Genomic DNA, 21,401 nt, shown 5'->3' with positions numbered 1-21,401 from the left:
ATAACACAATAGCTGTTGCTGCTGCTGATGTCACTTAGGGACGAAAGCCAGTGAGGAGCTGACACGGCTCATAGGTAAGAGTTGATAAGGTAGCACTAAAGTAAGCAGTATCCCAATCAGTAGTGGTGCTTCTTGTTTGTTCAGATTATGCTTTTTGACTCAAATTGTCTTTCCCAAGAAGTAAAGTGAGGTTCCTAAACATATAAATTTACTCTATTACCTGTAAATTATTAACAACACTTTTGATAAGTCACTTTGTATCATTTGTATACTAAAAAGATTGATGATTGAATATGCTGATTATGGGGTTAATTAAGAAACCAAAAGGAGAAGGCTAACTATGCTTCCTTTCAAGAGCTTTTGTGTTTTAATTTACAAGAGACCTCAAGATAGTTTGTGTGGTGGTCAAAAGAGTATTGGGGGCTTTTTTCATCTTTAAATAAGCAGAAGATATCCAGAAACTGGCAATAACAGGAATTCGTTATAGATAATTTTTAAAAAATTCTCTGTGAAATTTCAAAATTGTCTTTACCATAATATCATTTATGATTTCGAAAGCTGAGATGATTTTCTGCAATATTTAACCACTAAAGGTGGTGTCTACACTTTTACACTCCTGGCAGAAATGTAAATTAGAACAACCACTACGGAAAACAGTATGAAGTTTCCAAGTAGAACTATCATTCCATCCAGCTATCCCACTACTGGGTATCTACCCAAAGGAAAAGAAGTCACTATATGAAAAAGACAGATGCACACACGTTTATAGCAGCACAATTCGCAATTGCAAAGATATGGAACTAATCTTAGTGCCCATCAACCAAAAAGTGGATAAAGAAAACATGGTATAGATACACTATAGAATATTACTCAGCCATAAATGGAATGAAGTAATGTCTTTTGCAGCAACTTGGATGGAGCTGGAAGCTATTATTCTAAGTGAACTAGCTCGGGTATGGAAAACCAAACATCACATGTTCTCTCTTATAAGAGGGAGCTAAGCTATAAGGTTGTAAATGTATAAGAATAATATAATGGACTTTGGGACTCAGGGGAGAAAGCTGAAAGGAGGGTGAGGGATAAACAACTACATATGGGTACAGTGTACACTACTTGGGTGACAGGTGGACTAAAGTCTCTCAGAAATCACTGCTATAGAACTTATCCATGTAAACAAAAACTACCTGGATCCACAAAACTATTGAGATAATTTTTTTCTAAAGGTGATGTCTAACTCCCTACATCTCAAAAAAGGCCATCCTTGGTGACTTGCTTCTAATAAACAGAAGATGGCAGAAGGAAGGCTATGTGACTTCAGGGGCAATAAAGCTTCCCTCTATCTCTTTGGGACATTCACCCGAGAACTCAGACAATACACTATGTAGAATTACAGAAAAGCCACAGGTAGGTACTCTAGCCCCATCCCTGATGAGGTTCCAACTGATCTGAGCATTCACCACCAGTGAGCAAGCTGGCAGAAAATTCTAGCCTGTAGCCTTTGAGCTACACTACTCGAATCCGAGTGAAGAAAGGAATAGTTGTCCCTGTCGAGCACTGCCCAAATCACAGATGCCTCAGCAAAATAAATCTTCTTGTTTTGAGCCACTAAGTTTGTAGGGAAAAAGATATTTTGCAGCAAAAGATTACTTGAATAGAAACCAAGAATCTTAAAAATGTTAGGTAATAAACGGAAATATAATAATGCAATACATGTAAAACTCATAGGCAAGAAAGTGGTTAGTTAAGAATTTCTAAGTCCTTTCACAGTGGTCCTGAATTAATTTTATACTCTAAATACTTTTATTTACAAATAATGGGCAAATAACACATTTCTATTGAAAACTGAGGAAGGAGAATAGGTGTGCTTAAAGAAACCCAGATGGCATGCCTACAGAAAATGTAGTCTCAGATCAGCTCAGTCGCCTGTCTTCATCTTAGCATTAAAAAAATTGTATATTGTATTATAATTATTAAATTATAAGTTGACCCTTGAGTAACACAGGTTTGAACTGCACAGATCCACTTAAATGCAGATTTTCTTATACCTCTGCCACCTCTGAGACAGCAAGACCAGCTCCTCCTCTTCCTGTTTTTCCTCTACCTATTTAATGTGAAGACAAGGAGGTAGACCTTTATGATGATACACTTCTGCTTAATAGAAAATATACTTTTTCTTCCTTATGATTTCTTTGGCTTACTTTTTGTAAGGAAACAGTATATAATACACATATAGCTGGGAGCAGTGGCTCACGTCTATAATTCCAGCACTTTGGGAGGCCAAGGCTGGTGGATCACCCGAGGTCAGGAGTTCAGGACCAGACTGGCCAACATGGTGAAACCCTGTCTCTACTAAAAATACAAAATTTAGCCAGGCCTGGTGGCGGTTGCCTGTAATCCCAGCTACTTGGGAGGATGAGGCAGGAGAATTGCTTGAACCTCAGAGGCAGAGGTTCCAGTGAGCCGAGATCACGCCATTGCACTCCAGCCTGGGCTACAAGAGCAAAACTCCATCTCCAAATATATATATAAAATAAACACATATATTAAAAAACACATATTTTATATATAACACATTATATATACTGTTAATGCTATTAGTTAGGCTTCCAGTCTACAGTAGGCTATTAGTAGTTAAGTTTCTAGGAAGTAAAAAGTTATATGAGTATTTTTGACTGTACAGGAGGTCAGTGCCACAATCCCCACATTGTTCAAGGATTAAGTGTAAATACAGAGAGTGTACATTTATAATGTGTATAGTGTGTGTTTATGTATGGTATGTAAACATTACATATATAATAATAGTACTAAACGTGTATATAATTACAAACATGTATATGTTGATTTGATTTGAGCTTTTTTTTTGCAGTTGGTAATATCACCCACCATGCAAAAAAACATACAGAGAAGAAAATCGAAGTTTTACAAAAAAGTTAAATTTACAGAGGAAGTCGAATAGATAAGCAGGAGAAAAAAATTGAGAATATAATAAGCTTAAATAAGAAATGATAAATTAAATTTATTTTTGCATTATTATAGCGAAATATGTCAAATTTCCCTATAGGATTATAGGGAATACTCAGTTTATATCTTTCAGTTAATATTATATATTTCATTCACTTAACAAATATATTCACTGAATGCCTATTACACTATACCACATTTGCCCATTCATTCGTGGTGTACACAGTGAACACACAGGACAGAGATCCTTATCTTTCTATAGGTGGCCAACTCATTCCCAGGATACAGTTTGGGATGAAGAGAATATAGCACAATTAGTAATATTAGGATATTGGGAAGCAGCTGCCAGTTTTGAAGTTTATTAAGACATCTATCAATGAACAGATTGCCTGAAAATCTGTATGCTTTTCTTCATAGTGACAATCAATATACTCACTTTATCGTGTTACTGAAAATTCCCTCCACCAAAATTGTTTAGGCAGAAATCTATGAAGGAACACTCAGAATTGAATCTTAGTTGATGTATTAGATTTTGTTTAATGAATTTCCTTCCAAGAAGACCCTTCTATTGATATGTATAGATTATAAGTAAATCTTCCTAAACATTCTAGAGTTCTAATGTAAGACTGTTGCTTCTAAATGCTTTAACTAAAATGAGCCATTGATGAGATCACTGACTTCTCTAATTATATGGCTTCTTCAGGCTCAAGTCTCTGTTCCTTCAATAACCCTTTCAAGCTAGAGTGATCACATCCTCTTAATTCACAGTTTCACTATTTAAACAAATACACCAAAATCCATTCTCTTTTGGGACTTTTAATTATTATTTTATATTTCTATGCATTATTTAACCGTTGAATTTTATTTAACATATAACTCATTTTTCTCCAACTGGATGTTAAGTCTCCTGATGATATCGACATATACATACATATGTGTATAAATATTTATGGGTGTGTATATATATACACACACACATATATATTTACATTTTATTGCATTTTTTGTCTCCCCAAATAGATTGTAAGTTCCCTGAGCATAGCGACTTGCAATATTTTGTTCATTCCTGAATTATCAGTGCCCAGCGCAGTAGTACAATAATAAATATTTTTTGAATTAATGAATAAAATATTAAATAAGTTTGTTATTCCTCAATTTAAAAATTATCCAGCAAGGTACAATGGATGACTATTTTGGTATCCTTCAAGTTGCTGCATAAACATATATATATATATTTTTTTGAGATGGAGTCTAGCTCTGTCGCCCAGGCTGGAGTGCAATGGTGCGATCTCAGCTCACTGCAAGCTCTGCCTCCCGAGTTCATGCCATTCTCCCGCCTCAGCCTCCCAAGTAGCTGGGACTACAGGTGCCCGCCACCACGCCTGGCTAATTTTTTTGTATTTTTAGTAGAGACGGGGTTTCACCGTGCATTAGCCAGGATGGTCTCAATCTCGTGATCCGCCTGCCTCGGCCTCCCAAAGTGCTGGGATTACAGACATGAGCCACCCCGCTGGGCCACATAAATTTTTTAAATACCCCAAATACTCATTTATCCATAGGTGTCTAATAGATGAACCTTGATTCTCAAGTGTTTATCTGATTGTAACAGATTTATCATCACATTTATTATTGAGTGGCCTTGGGGAAGCTGGATTGCAATGTAGGCTGTGGTTGGGGGTAGAAGCAGCTCTAGACTTTAGTGGCATCATTTTTCAGTGAAATAGCTGAGCATATGAATATAACCTGAAAAAAAATCTCTGAAGCTTTAGAAAGTCAGTGGAGAACTGCCATCTCTTGCTGTGTAGGAATCTAAATTAGCAAGTGATCCACATTAGGTAGGACACATTGGACCATACAGGGCTTATTTTCAATAGTAACATAACATGGCAGTGACAGAAGTAATAAAGGTGCAAAACTGAAGTGTGCTAGCAGACTGATAAGACTTTCTAACCTGATTTGAAAAATTAACACCATCAAATGTATAAGCCACATATACTAAATAAAAAAGGGCAGCAGCTTACTGCGCTTTTATATATACTATCTACTGTATAACATATACTGTATAGTATACACATTAATACACATCATATATTTTATATACTATATACTGCCCTTTTGTATATAATACTGAGGCGATATTGTATTAGAAGTTAACTCATTTATAATATTTTCTTATCACAAAACTGTAGGAATGGTTTAAGAACCCCCTTTACAAGCTCATATAGACAGTCTAAAATGTAAAAATACTTGACCCATACGGTTCTCTGCTTTGTGGTCTCAGAAAAAAACTCAGAGACAGAGAAGTTCCCATTTTAACTGTCTAGACATTACTCTGCACTGTACCAGTCATGGTAAACAAGACCAATAAGCCACAGGCACAGGTTTTAATGGGCTGATAATAAATATGGTAGTAAATAAGTAATTGCAATGGAATATGCTGAATAAAAATTATAATTCAATATAGTAAATGCAGAGTGCTATGCAAGCGTCTAGACAGGGGTAATCATCCTTCTGTTTGGAGAAGGTCAGGAATACTTCTCAGAGAACTATTTATTTACACTGAATTTTGAGCAATGAGTAGGTGTTCATCATGTAGAATTCCAGTTAGAGAAAACAACATGGTGAAAGGCACCAAGCCATGAACAAGCAGGTAGCATTTCTACAGGAAAAGTGAAAGATCAGGAAGCACATCTGAGAGTGGCAGGAGTGAACTGGAAATTAATCAAGTGCCAAATCAAGAAGGGCTTTGTGCACCAAGATCAGAGTTGAATGTTGATGGGGTCTCTGAGATGCTGTAAATAACATCATACAAATTTACTTTGGGCCATTCATGTGGGAAAATGTGGCAAATAGATTGGACTGAGCAGGAATAAGACCTCGTTTTTGGTTTCAGAAATTTGATTTACATGAATGGTGATTATGATTGTACACGTATATGGGAGATGATGGGGGTAAGGTGGGAGAGAGAAATAGAAAGAAAGGAGAAAGGAGATACCACTTTTAAACTAGAATCATAATTTCTCCAAATTTTCACAAGTAATAGCTTTATTTTATAATTATCTTAAATAATATATTATTTTTTATTGTTCATTTAAATACTTCAAAGGGATATTTTTGGTTTACTTTGTGGAGTATAAATATACAATATTTTTTCCCAGTTTTCAAGAAAATGCCACAACCATTCTTAAACTCAGTTTACTCGTGCTAAGCTCAGCTATGTGTTTTCAACATGAGCCTAATAAAAACGAGCTTTGTGATTTGCATTCTTCTTTCTGCAATTTCAGTGTTTATGCATATTGGTTTGGCAAGAAACCAGATAAGCAGCTCATGTAGAATAACTTGGCAAAGGAAACCTCTGCTTCTGGTGAGTTCTTCGAGTTTTATTTCGTTATTAAAATTATCTTGTGCAGTCTAGATTCAGTAGGATCCATTACAGTGAAATAGAATAATAGAGTGGTAGCATTTGGGGAAATTAGTATACTACAGGGGTTAAAGAAAAAACTCAGGATTCTACATTGCCTGGGTTTAAATCTTCTGTGACCTTGAGCTAATTAATTACCTGTCATTTGCCTTCTTTTCTCATGTTTAAATTCCACAGTTCCATCTCCATTTTATAGGGCTATTATGAGGATCATAATAATGTATGAAATATGATAAGCACCATGCCTGGTAAATATATATAGTCGATAAATGGTACCACTTTCATTACTTAAATATAAGAATACTACTACAATGACGAATTTTCTTCCTTTGCTATCATAGGATAGTTAATGAATATCGAATTGGTCTAGTGTTAAAACCAATATATGGAGTACAATAGCTGCTCTCTCAACCTCTTTTTAAAAATATTTTCCCCTTATTCCTGTATATAAAAAAGATTCTAGCAGCAACATAGATAGAACAGCATAATGGATCAGCTTTCCAAGTCATCTTAATGTTTGTATATCAATAAATGAATAATGGGAAATATGAAGGTGCTGAATATATAAATATAACACATATACTTTGTTTTTTGATACATGGTAATGACTACAGAATTATAATGGTTCACCTAAAATTACGCTTTCTCATATTACAATTGTGCCAGGTATTTTAGAGGAAGGTATAAATCTCCAATAATGCCCCTATGGCAATGGGAAGTAATTAGAGTATTTCACACCTAAAGATTAATATTTTGGATTTATATTGTACCTTTCATCTAAAGGCCTCAAAAAGCCTCTATAAACATTAACTCATTAACTTCAATTGCCACACCTCCTATAAAATAAAGAGTGTCCAACAGCATTTTACAAATGAGAAAAATTAAATTGAGAATAACTAAATATTACATTTATGTTTTAGGAGTCAAGATTATATTTTAAGATTTTAAATGTTTATGAACACAAGATTTTCTACGTGTACACAAAATATGCTTTTCTTTACACTATTTTGCATGTCATTTCCTTTAAAAATGAATTTTCAATTGTTTTTATGACATTTAGGAACATTGACGTAAATTTTATGAATTTTTAAAATACAATGTTTTAGATACTTAGATAGCTATATTTCAGAACAATTCTTTTTTGTATCGTGAATTTAATACACATAAAACTGAGAAATACTATATATGTGCAAATATGTGTGTATGTTTTTGTGCATGTTCCCATATTGTAAGAGTCTCAACACCAGGAACAATGTTATATAATTTTGTGCTTACTTAAACTATCATAATTTCTCAATTAATACTGTAAGAAGCTGTGTGTCAGTAGACAATATTTGGACCTTTAAAATTAACCCAAAATTATACGAATGCAATGTATCTGTGAATACTCTTCACTGAAAAACTTTTCTGTTCACAATGCATATTCTATAAAGCTTAAAATTTAAGTTATTTTATGGTATAGGTACAATCCGTCTTTATAATTTTGTCTCCAAATACTCACACCTCACTTTACCTCTATTTTATTTATAACAAACTATTCAATTTCTCTAAAACATGCTCAGCACTTTCCTTGTTGTGCTTTTGTTTTTTCTCTTCAGAACATATTTTCCCTCTGAAGTATATATCAAAATCCTACCATGTCCCAAGGCTTAATACTTAAGAAAAATCTCTCTTCCATGCAGCATCCCTAGTTCTTTTTTGTACCAGATACTGTTGGTGCTTTTTCTAGATCCCATTTACAGGCAAGACACTGTAAGTTTACACCTGTGCACTTATACACAGACACACACATATGCACACACACAGGCAGTTCATGGCCAAAGAATAATGGATGTAACAGCCTAGATGCTTAGTTTCTAAGAGTAATAACCACTGTGGTGCTATTTTCACTCCAGAGACCTTGTTGGAATCTGGCTCAGGAAAGACTTCTTCTGGAATCATTTATTTGCCTAGTGATAAGGTTAGGCTTTGTGTCCCCACCCAAATCTCCTTGGGCAATTTCATCCCTAGGTGTCAAGGGAGAGACCTGGTGGGAGGTGATCGGATCATGGGAGTGGTTGCTCCTAAGCAGTTCTTCTGATAGTGAGTTCTCACAAGATCTGATGGTTTCATAAGTGTTTGGTAGCTCCTCTCTTGCTCACTTCTTCTCTCTCCAGCAGCCTTGTGAAGAGGTGCCTTCGGCCATGATTGTAAGTTTTCTGAGGTGACCCAGTCTCGGCCATTTCTTTATAGCAGTTTCAGAACAAACTAATACACTTAGCTTCTACCTCTGCCCTATTCTGCTTTCCTCACTCAGTTCAGTTTTCTTCTGGGCACATTCATCAATAAATTACTTACCCAAGAATCCCCAACTCAGGCTCTGCTTGTAGTGAACTTAAGCTGCAATGCCTTTAATTCAATGAATTCCTGAACTCATTGCAATATTATTTATAGTAAGTAGACAAAAATAATTTAAAAGTCCAATAACAGGGGGCTTGGTTAAATAAACTGTTTTCTATCTTTACAGTGAAACAACAATCCAAAATTAAAAACATTATTTTAGAAAAGATAAGACAGAGTTTATGATACAATAAAAGGACAAAAGATTATGTGCAGTCTTAGGAGCAAAGTCTATGTTAGCATAAAGGAGATATGGCTCTGATAAGTTAAGATACAGTCCCTGACCTTGTGAAGTATATAGTAGCATGAGAGACATATTATATAAAGTTTCAAAGAACCACCACATTTTAATTTCTACTGAGGTAAATGCTGTGAAGTATAAGCAAAATTCATGAAAAAAAAAAAAATGAAAGACCTGACTTGGTCCGTAAAGCCAAAAAGACTCCAGTGAGGAAATAACATTTGATTAGAATTGTGGGGCCTGATGGGTGTGACGTTTCAAGAGTCATCTAGATATGGGAAGCAAAAAAATCAATGGTGCTGAAGAAGCAGCATGACACCTTTGAGAAACTAAAAAAGCAAAAGATAAGAGGAGAAATGGTTGGTGAGGAGGTAGAGATCTAAAAATCTAGAGACTTATAAGTCAAGTAAAACGTTTAATGTTTTATCTTAAGACCCATGGAGGCCAAATAGTAACATACAGATTTTAAGCACAGTAGGGACATGATGGTATTTTTAATTTTAAAATATTACTCAAATTACTCTGAGGAGAATAGGTCAGTAGGGGTAGTGGACACCAATATGCAAGTTATGAAGTTACTGCAGCAGCCAAAGTCAGAGATGATGGGAACCTGGGCTATGGAATAGTACAGAAATGTGGAGGAATGATCGCTTCTCGGCCTTTTGGCTAAGATCAAGTGTAGAAATGTGGAGGAATGGACAGATTTGAGATATTTAGGAAGCAGAAACAATGGGACTCATGTTTAATTGGTTAGGAGGTTAGAGAATAAAGGAGGCTTCAAGCATTTTTATAGGGATCTGGCTTTCCCAACTGCTAGATGTTGTTGCCTGTCACTGAAACAGACATTGTAATGAAGCTGTGAGTGAAAAAGGGGTTAGAAAAGGATATCAGTTCTAAATATACGAAGATTGTGGTGTCCTTATGACATCTAAGAATTACTAAGCATACATGAAGCCAGAACTCTAAATTACTTACAAATAAATGTGTACACACATGCACATATGTATGTACTTGTATAACACAGACATTACCACAAATATAATATTTGTGTGTATGTAATGAAAATCAAGGCCATACATTATAATGTTAGCCATTCTTATCCCTAAATAATAAAATTATGCAGCAATTTAATTTTTTTGCATTTGTAAGTTTGTCAGTGTACATACATAAATTTTGTCCTCATAAAATAAAGTAAAAAAGAGTGACATTCCTTCCATGGACCACCACACAGCTCTTTAAAAACTATTCAATTATTGACTTCTCAAGCATCAGAGAAACCAATGCTTGGAATCAATCACTCAGGGTACACTTCTAAGATGATTTTTATGTGCAAATTTGGCATTTGGCTTTTTATTACCGTTCAAGTCTAGACATTCAACCATCTCTCTGAGTAACTCATTATTTTTTATTTGGCAGAAAATATTCCCCAGTAATTGTATACCCTTTAAAATACAAATAACTTTTTATTGTACACTTTAGACTTCCTTAATTGCATAAGTAAGAAAAAGTGCTTCAAATCAATTGGGAAATGCATTGACTTACTCATAACACATGATACCTGTGATTCGTTTGCTTTATACTGAAAATCATAATTGAGATTCAACAGCCTCCTAACATAACTTTTCCCCAAAGTCAGACTGAAAGAAAAATAAATCATAATAATGATTAATGATTACTGAGAGTTCATTACATGCTGGGCAAATCTCTCAGTGCTTTGCAGCAATTCTCTTATTTGACAATAAATCTGTGAGAAAAGAATACCAAGATCTTTTATGTGATGAGAAAACAAGTTCTGATATGTTGAATAAATCATTGTAGGTCACATAGCAAGTGTCTAAAAGGATTGGGATTCCAACCCACTCAGGCTGAGAGTAACTTCATGCCAAACTTTGTAATATACCACTCTCATTTTGCAAAGGGTGTAGCTTGATGCTAACTTTGAAGTTAAAACTTTAAACATAATTTTTCTTAGACCACAGTTCTTTCAAACAACAAGATAAAAAGCCACAAGGAATGTGACCCTTTCCAATATAGTATTCAACTGCTCAAGAGGTCATGAAGCTGAGATTTATTGACTACCTATTGTATCAGTTGAAATTCTTAATGTAGTATAAAAAAGAAAACTAAATCAACTTTGAACAGAAAATTATTGACTCGTATAATGAAAACTCTAGAGGGAGGGCAGGCTCCAGGCACAATTTGATCCAGAGGTTCACAATACTATCAAAACTTGGCTGTTTCTCTGTGATTTTCTTGGCTCAGCTCTGTTCTTTACGCTGGCTTTGTTGTCAGGCTGAAAGCCAAGATAGAGCAATGTAGGTTTTTCATCCACATACAGTACTGTTATGATTTGAATGTGTCCCCCAAAATTTATGTGTTGGAATCTTAGTCCCCAATGTAGTAGTGTTGAGTGGTGGGACCTTTAAGAGCTGATTACGTCACAAGAGCTCTACCTTGTGGGCATTAATATCATTATAAAGAGAGTGGATTCATTATTGCCAGAGTGGGCTTGTTAAAAAAAAAATGAGTTGAGACTCCTCTTGCTCTCTTCCTCTCATGTGCTCTTACCCTTCTGCCTTCTGCCATGGGATGATGCAGTACAAAAGTCCTAACCAAATACCACCACCATGCTCTTGAGCATCCCAACTTGAAGAACTATAAGAAATAAATCTCTGTGTTTGCAATAACAAATACCTGAAAATGTGGAAGTGATTTTGGAACTCGATAATGGATAGAGGCAGGAAGAATTTGGAGGAGCAGGCTAACAAAAGCATAGATTGCTGTAAATGGAACATTAAGGGCAATTCCAGCAAGGGCTAAGAAGAAAACAAGAGCTGTAAGGAAAGCCTAAATCTTCTTAGGGATTACTTAAGTGGTCACAATCAGAATGTTGGTGGAAATATGGATGGCAAAGGCAGTTCCAATGAGGTCTAAGACAGAAATGAGGAACAAGTTATTGCAAAACGGAGTAAAGGCCATCCTTGTTATAAAGTAGCAAAGAATGTGGAGGAATTGTGTCCAGGCCCTAGGATTTCATGCAAGGCAGAATTTAAGTGCAGTGAACCAGGATACCTGGTGGGAGCCAGTCTGGGTAGCTTGTGCCTATAATCCAAGCTACTCAGGAGACTGAGATGGGAGAATTGCAAGGGCCCAGAAGATTGAGACCAACCTGGGTAACATAGTGAGACCTCATCTCTAAAAAATGAAAAGAAAATTAGTTGCATGTGGTGGCACATGCCTGTAGTCCAAGATACTTAGGAGGCTGAGGCAGGAGGATCACTTGAAACCAGGAATTTGATGCTAATCAATGATCATGCCACTGCACTTCAGCCTGAGTAACAAACCAAGACCCCATATCTAAATAAATAAATGAGATGTTTTTAAAAAGAATATCTGGTGGAATAAACTTCTAAACAAAATACGGAAGAAGTTGTTTGTCTAGTTTTAACCATGTATAGTAAGATGCAAATGGAGAAAAATTATTCAAAGATATAATTTATAAATAAAAGGGAAGCACAAGGGAAAAATTTAGAAAATTCATAGCCTGGCCATGTAAAGATGAAAAAGGCTTATTTAGGAGAGCAAACCGAGAGTGTCCAAGCAACCATCTGCTAAAGAGATTAGTACAAATAGAAGGCAGTCAAGTGCTATTCAACATAATGGGAGAATGACCCCAAAGGCATTTCTGAGATCTTGGAGGCAAACTAAGATCTTGAGGACAAAGTTTCCAGAAAGGCACCTGTGGGGCCTCAGCATTCACTGCCCATGGCCAGCTTGGTACTCTGCCCACTACATTCCAGTGCAGTGTTCCTTGGCCACCAGAACATTGGCTCAACTGACCCCTAATCGTGGCTCCAGTGAGCTCAGCTGCAGCTTGTGTCACCATGTACACACAAGCAACACATGGTGCTGACTCTGCAGATGAGCAGAATGCAAGATCTGTGGGGCCATTCTGGCCTTCATCCAGATTTCAAAGGATGTCTCAGACAGCCTGGGAGACCAGGCAGAGACTTGTTACAGGAATAGAGCCACAACAGAGAGTATCCACTAGGGTAATGCTTAGTGGAGCCACGGGAGGCAAAGCTGCCTTCAAGACCTCAGAACTATACAGCCCCCAGAGTACAATTCCAGCCAGGTAGAGTTGCAGGAACAAAACTCCCATCTGTGAGAGCTGCTGAGTGGACTGAGCCCAGGACAGCAATAGAAACAGGACTACCTGAGGCCTTAAGGGCCCAACCCCACTCCAGTTTTCCCAGGATGAGCAACATGGAGTCAAAGGAGATTATTCTACAGCTTTAAGAATTTTGTTTTCATTGTTGGGTTTTGGACTCACATGGGAATTGTTATTCTCTTCTTCTTGCCTTCTTCTCCCCTTTGGAATGGAAATGTCTACCCTATGCCTATCCCACCATTGTATTTTGGAAGCACATAACTTGTTAATTTCACAGATGGAAGATAATTTGCCTCAGAATAAATCATGCCTTGAGTCTCACCCATATTTGATTTAGATGAAACTTTAAACTTTATACTTGTAAGGTGATATTAGAATGAGTTAAGATTTGGGGGACTATAGGATGAAATGAATACATTTTTCAATTTGAGAAGGATGTGAATTTGGGGGACCAGGGGTGGAATGCCATGGTTGAATGTGTTCCCCAGAAAGCATGTGTTGGAAACTTATTCCCCAATGCAATAGTGGTGGGAGCTGGGATCTAACAGGAAGTGTTTAGGTCATGAGGGCTTCACCCTTATGAATGATCTAATGCTGATTACAAGGGGGCTTGAGGCTGTGAGTTCAATCTCTTGTTCTCTCACGAATGCCCTGTTTCCCTTCTGCCTTGTGCCATTAGATGATGCTGCAAGAAGACCCTCACAAGATGCAGCCCCTCAATGGTGGACCTCTCAGCCACCAAAACCATGATCCAAGTAAATTTTTTTTTCCTTATCAACTACCCAGTCTGTGATATTATCCTATAGCAACAGAAAGGGACTGAGAAAAGTACTATCACAGAAAATGGGTAAACATGTGTTCAAGTTTCTAAGCTTCAAGCATAATTTCTGAGACTCTCTGAAACTCTGCCAGTTTAGGACATATGTGACCCCCTTACCAACTACCACTGACAAGAAAATCACATGCAATGGTTTAATGAAGCCTGGGTCACATGCTTTACTCCTAGTGCAGCAATATCTGTAGAGATATCCACAGTGAAATCAGGACATACTGGAAAGAGGTAGGGGAAAATAATGCTAGGAAATCATGCAGCAAGTGTTCCTGCCTCTATTGTGTGTTAGATTTGTAAATACCTCATCTTATTCAAAGTAAGCCTAAAAGTCCAATGAAATAGGAATTAACTCTACTGTATAAATTAAAATGTAGAAGATTACAGTGTTATGTAAGCCAGGATTTTTAAAAAATTGTCTGGCTCAATAGGGTCTGCTCTCTAAACACTAGCAATTTGACTGTTTTTTATATAAATTGTGTCAGCTATTGAGTCATTCCAGTTTTCTGAATTTAGAAGAAATAACAAATGAAAAACTAGTAGATACTGTGTGTCTGTATGCATTCCCTTTCTTCCTTCCTCCTTTCCTATCTTTCTATTATTTCACAAGTATTTGCTTACCCTCAATAAAAGAAAAGCAAAGTGCCATTCCTCATGGGAGCAGCAAAATATGTAAGGCAAATTCATTTCCTTCTGGGGTAACACAAATACTAGAAGACAGATCAATGCTCAGCTAACTATAAAGTAAGACAGATTGGGCTAAGTGCTGTAACCTGAATTTCACCTCTAATGTCTAAATTTCAGACTGCCTATCCACTGGCACTTTTTGTGGTTAGCACATAGTTTCTCTTGCCTTTCTACTTAAAAATAATATATAGAGTTTGTGCTAACTTTAATAGAAATTAAAATATTTTAACCATTTAAAACTTTATTCAAAACGTAAATCAAGGTCAGTCTGACACATTATTTGGCAATAATGATTCAAACTGCATGAACTGTGTCTTGCAACAATTCTTTATACATCTCAATCTCCTATGAACTACAAGTAGGACGAACTCTACAATTTTATTTAATGTAGTACCTCCACAGTGAATAATACACGGCCTTGAACAGAGTAGTAATTGCTCAATAAAGAGTTTTTAAATGAATTTTGATAAGTGAAAGAAATGCTAGTACATACTTTTAAAGGACACCATATTTTCCTAGAAATGTAAATATCCTAATTGAGATCATTTTCATATACATTTGAGAAGATGAGTTTGAAAAAAATTCAGGACTTTTTCACATTCTAATTTCTCTTTAGTTACTAGCTATAAATTTGTTTCAAGAACTTAGAATTTCCACTGTAATTCACAGGCTATATGATATATGTATATATTTTATAATGACATGTATATATATAATGGTTTTTCACAAAAGAAATAATATAAAGTCAAGTTTAAACTTAAGTTTATATTATATATAGCTACTTTGTTTATAGAAACTATAAGAAGATTCTTTTTGGAATAATGAATAAGACGTTTCCAATTATTGTCTCTATGAATAAAAATTTATCTAAGCATTCTTCTTTCTTGAGGGGAGGAATTCTTGAAATCTTACCAACTCTATTTATAAATATTGCCCAAGTAGTATGATAGATCCAATTAACATGTAGAGGTAATCTGTAATCTGTGCCTTGTGGACATTCAATTTAAAGTGAGACACGCTTGTACAGAGGTCATTACTACTAAAACCAGCCATCCAAACCACTGCAAGATTCTGGTTACTGCTGTCAAGGAGACTTCCAAGCAGGGAAACTAACTCTGAAGAGGAACAGCAGATCCTCTATCATGTTGTCAGGATATTCAGGGAGAGGTTTTTGACTAAACAATGGAGGGTGAGGATATATTCTTATTAAAAAATTTAAACATCTTAAACAATGGTGAGACTCTATGACATGATAGTGTTATCATAGTGCAATGTGGCCCACAATGGATTAAATAATGTTATGTTTTCTTCCCTGAACTGATCTACCTTACTCACCTTTGCCTGCCTCACTGTTGGCTACACTAACATTCTTGCTGGTTCTTCAAAATGTCTAGCATGTTTCTCTCTCTCTCTCTCTCTCTCTCTCTTTCTCTCTCCTCCCACACTCCTCTTCCTTTTTCTCCTTTCTCTTCCCTCTCTCTCTTCTCTCCTTTTCCTTACTCTTTCTTCCCACTAGAATAATCTATTCCTGAATAATCACTTAGTTTTAGTCTCTGTTGTATGTCATTTCCTCAGACACAATGTCATTGGCCCCAATCTAAATTCATATCCTCTATCACTCTCTACTCCTTTTTGCTCCTGTTTTTTCTTCATAGACCTGCATATGTCATCATTTCTTTATTGCCTGTCTTCCATTTTAGAGGTAAGCTGCAGGAAGACAAGATTTTTGAGTGTTTTTCCTGTTTTGTTTATCATTGTTTACCCAGGGCATATGTAGATATTCTACAAAATGTGCTAAATATCAAAATAATCAATATATATCATTGTGCTTTGCAATTTTTCATTTGGGCCTCCTAACAACCCTATAAAGTAGACAGGATGAGATTTAAATGCAATGAAATAATAATTACATAAAATTTTCTGCCAATTTTATCTTACAGATGACCAACAGGACAGACACTAAGTAAATGAGTATTAAAAGTGAGCAAGCAGGGAGAAACATTAATATGATTGAATTGAGTTCATGCAATTCAACATGATTCTGGGTAAGCTAAAATAGTGAAATAAAGTATGTAGATGTCATCTTTGGTTTTCTTTCCTTTTATAATAAACTCCAAAGTTTAAACAGAGAGGGCTTAAAAAGATGCCAGAAAGCACAGTTCTGTACTATCAGCTTCCTAGAGGATCAGAACCTCAGAAAAAAAAAGTTTAAGAATTTTGGTACTATTCCACTTGTGATCCTTAACCATTTGGAATTATTATTCTTGGAATATTAACAATTTAGGGTTAATAATCTTGAATAGTGAAAGCTAGACATGGAAAAAATGATTATCAAGTAAAATTAGCATGCACGTGTGCACACATATATATACACATGCACACAGAGCAAACTCTACCCAGGAGACTAGGGACATCCAGAGAGTAAATTATTTAAAAATAATGTGAAATAATAATTTATTACAGCTTCAAGTCCAATCTTCTCTTTTCTGCTAAAAATAAATGAACAAATAATAATTTGCAAGGACATAAAGAGGAAACATGAAAACTGAAATTAACATAGAGAAAACACTTCCTGGTAGGTATTAACTAATCCTTAGCTGTAGCAGTTAGAAAAGCACACTCCTATAAGATTTATTTTTTACAGGTGCTTCTGCTTTTTAAATTTATTCTGAACACCCAACAAAAACAAAAACAAAATAATGTTGTTTTTAGTTCCTTAAGCTAACAAAGGTTTTTCTCAGGTTACATTTTATTATGCTCTTTGTGATCACTGGCATAAAATTACCTTTCAAAACAAGAAAATTCAAGAACAATCCAGGGAAAAATACAAGTTTAATGCTATAGTAAATTTAGAATTCAATCTATCGTCTCTAGTGAAAGAGATACCAGTGTCCTTGGCATGATTACTTGAGAAGCTAGCAGAGGTGAATGCAAATATAGTAGGAGTATAACCACACATAACAGAAACAAGTTGTCATCATTTTCCTAATGAACGCAAGTCAGTTATGCTGTGATTACTTTTGAATGTTTATTTTCAACCATTCTAGCTGAACTTCAAAGTGTTCCATTCCGTAAATCTCTGGTATCCTTAGTGATAAAGTCCACATATCTGGCTGACATTAGCTGAAATGACCTGTCACTCTCTTGCACCTTTCCCCTGCACTGGTACTCCTGCAGAGAAGAACATTTAACATGGCATAAGATGCAGTCCTTATCCTGTTCCAGCAGAGACCTAGACCACATGCAGCTGTTAGACATTCTGAAGGTCATTCTCCCTCTTGAATGTGTGTATTATTTGTTTTTGCTATTATTTGACATTTGACATTTCTCCCTGTCTCTATCTTATATAGCCCCTTTTCAAGTGAATGAGCATTTATCACTTTATACATTAGCATATATTAGAAGCAAACTGAAAATATAATGGTAAAAATAATCTTTTATGTTTTCCTTTTTTTCCTTTCCTGATGACTTTAATGCAGTGCATCATCTTACCAAATAAAAATGACTTACTGTAAATAATGCACTATAGGCTTAACTTCCTATTTCATGTATTATTTTAATCATTGTTAATTTCTTTTTTAGTTTCTTTCTATTCTCTATGTGAGGGGAACAGCCAAAGAATACATGTTCAGAAACAATGTTTGAAATGTCTTGCGGATTAGAGGCAAACAAAATTTCAGGAAGAAACACATTGAAACATATGTTCTAAAAATTTTATTTTTTAAAAATATGAAACTATAACAGTTGAAATATTTATGTGAAATAATTAAATTTAATCTGTTTTTTCATAATAAGGGAAGAATATCGGTTAAATGTTTTATGTAGTATTGGGCTAGTTTACTGTAAAGGTCTGGCAAATTTCCATAATACTAGGCCAAGGAATCATGGCTAAGTAAGCACTATTATCTCTCAATTAGAAAGAAAGATAAAACATAGAATACATGTGACATATGTGTAGTTACTCCCTACCATGTGATACACTCTAAAATGGGGATCTGAGTGAAATTGTTTAACTTGGGACTAGAGATTGAGAGGGCACACACACACAAAAAAAATCTAGGATTACAGGCAGGAATGTTGTTAAAAACTGATATTTAATTATCTAGGAATAATGTGAAACAAAGTGCATGCTAGCTTCAACTACTTGATACTGACAAACTGGAGAGACGTGAACAGATACTTAAAGGGGTAGACACTGAGCCTATTAGTGATTTCAGAGCAATCACTGACATTGTGTGATGCAGCAAAAGCTACCTTAAAATTATAGCTATTTGTAAAGCACCAAAAAAAAAAAAAAACTAGGATATTTTAATGACCACTCTGTAGAAGAAATATTTCACCTTTTTTTTTTTTTAATTCTTTACAATTGGCAGCAAAGAGTTGCCAAACACTACAATGTGGCAATGTAGTAGAACTGTGTGGAGTAACATGGATCACAGTGATCAGAAAATCAGAGAGGGCTCTAGGAAAGAATGGAATGTGGCTTCTTGTTGGCAAGGGGACTACCTGAGGAAAAAAGAAGTGCAGAGGATGCATGGAAAAGATACAAACCCAGTGAAAACTGTTCTTGACACAGTTAATAAAGGAACAAATAAGCACAGATATCAGACAGTATTATTTATCTTCTGTGCCTCAAAGAAGTTATGCAAATTATATAGCATCGTTAAACTTCCTTTATTTCCGCTGCAAAATGGGTATAACACCAGCATTATTAGGATTATTGCTACACGTTAATGAGATAATGCCTAGAAAGTGCTTGCAACAATGATTGGCATATTGTGAGTACTTAATAAATGTTACTCTGATTATTTGGTTTTTATAGGTGACCATGAATAACAAGTAATAAATCATTTTCATTACAGATTATGGATGTAGTTATTTTCACTTTATCCTTCCTATATATTCTATATCTTCTATAGAATCCCACTGGGTATTTTTAGGAACAGATAAAGTAGGGTTAAGGGGACTGTATTTATTTATTACATTCATGATAGTGGCACCAAAGGTGGGCAAACTAGTTCAATAATCCTTTATACACCATAGAAGTACTTTAGCTGTATTTTAGTAATAATAATTCTAAATCTACAATACAATAAAAGTCGTTTTTCATTAAAATACCTTTAAATTAGTATTGTGGACTTATGTTCAATGTACTTATGCCCATTGTTCTGATTTGCCTTCAAATGTCTCAATAAGTTACTGACCTTTAATCAGTTATAAATCTAGGAACTGGTTTTGTTGATTAAAATCACAGTGATAGCTCAATTCTGAAAGACAAGTCTAGTTTAATTTTATAAAAGAACAGTTAGTAAATCAGTTCCAGTATGTAAAACTGCCAAGAGAATTAAATGCTTACCTAAATCCCTGTAAATTTTATCTCCCTCTATTTTTTTTTTCATGTAAGCATGCTTTTCATGCATAGAATTATCTTACATAAACATGGGAGAAAACAAACTTTTCAGTACAGTATATATTAGAAGTTTTAGAAAAAGAGTAGACCCGGGAATGTGGATAATTTTTTAAATAAAGTTAAAAGAAATTAAGAATTGATTGCTGAAATATGAACATTAAAAATCAGAAAACAATATAAGTTGAAGAGATTATGACTTTAAAGATATAAAAGTATAAAGTTAAATGGTCATGAAAGAAGAGTTATGTCTTAAAATGAATCCAAACAGTAGAAAGATTATGGGTTTATCAGCAACTGGAAAGATTCCTATTTTATGAAAGTTCTGAAGCCAAAAGGAGAAAGAATAAAAAAAAATAACAAAAATTTGTACTAGGTGTTTTCTGTCATGTTAAACAAATAGCAAATCTCTTTGTTTGAGTTTGAAAATGGGAATATAAATAACTCATATATTCATAGGCAGTTTTCCTCTTCACTTGACATAATTACAAAAATCAATTAACTCTAGCCTCAAGATATTTGGCAAATGTGCACAAAACAGACCGAAGTAAAATGTACAATTATTTAAATAAAGCCTATTACATTTATTATATTTATGAAGTTTTGAGGGAAGGCACAGAAGAAAGGGGAAGGAAGCTAATATTGACTGAAAATTCATTGTGGGCCAGTCACTTTCATTCTTTCAAAATCTGTTTCATTTACTTAATGTATTTTTCATTTGACCCTTCAAGTTAGGTGGTCATATCTACATTTTACATATAAAAACACTAAGGTAAAGAAGGTTAAAATTAATTGTCCATAAGTGCTAAAATTTGGGTAAAATGGCATTTGAGCTGAGACACATGTGACAAGCTCCATGACTTTTAGTTCAATGAATTAACAATTAAAGCTCCAAGATTAGTAATATCTACTGAAATAATGATAGAGATGGGTGCATAAATATAACATATAATCATATACTGTATATATATTATAGCATGCTCAGTTGTGCATGCACAAAGACTGAAATCAGAAGGAAATATGTAAAAGCAAAGCTGATTTAATTTTTGTACAGTTGGATTTTTGGAAGAGATTTTTCTTATATAGTGTGATAATTTTGAACTCTGATTTCCACTAATATTATTACAATGGTATTTGTTCAATCAGTGATATTTGAAAACTATGAAAAATTATCTCATGTCTTTTTAACATAAATTACAAAATATGTTTGACTATTATAAACCTTCAACAAACCAGTCCTGGTGACAAATGCGTATCCATACCAACATATATAGATTTTCACTATAATTTGAATAAATCATAGAG

The 21,401-nt window shown here is 34.9% G+C and overlaps 1 protein-coding gene and 1 long non-coding RNA gene across 3 annotated transcripts in view; one reads left to right on the top strand and one right to left on the bottom strand.

The window, feature by feature from the left end:
* Window positions 1-16,681, top strand: part of LOC134739447 (uncharacterized) — a 67,695-nt gene extending 51,014 nt beyond the window's left edge. Inside the window, exons 2-3 of the long non-coding RNA XR_010126084.1 lie at window positions 6,246-6,325; window positions 16,630-16,681. This is a non-coding gene — a long non-coding RNA (uncharacterized LOC134739447). The remainder of the gene's footprint in view (window positions 1-6,245; window positions 6,326-16,629) is intronic.
* The window catches only part of GRID2 (glutamate ionotropic receptor delta type subunit 2), a 1,522,941-nt gene that overhangs the window by 1,481,155 nt on the left and 20,385 nt on the right, over window positions 1-21,401 (bottom strand). The window lies entirely within an intron of this gene.

Source organism: Pongo pygmaeus, chromosome 3, assembly GCF_028885625.2.
Source record: "Pongo pygmaeus isolate AG05252 chromosome 3, NHGRI_mPonPyg2-v2.0_pri, whole genome shotgun sequence".
Taxonomy (NCBI): Eukaryota; Metazoa; Chordata; class Mammalia; order Primates; family Hominidae; genus Pongo; species Pongo pygmaeus.
This window is presented reverse-complemented; position numbering and strand designations above follow the sequence as displayed.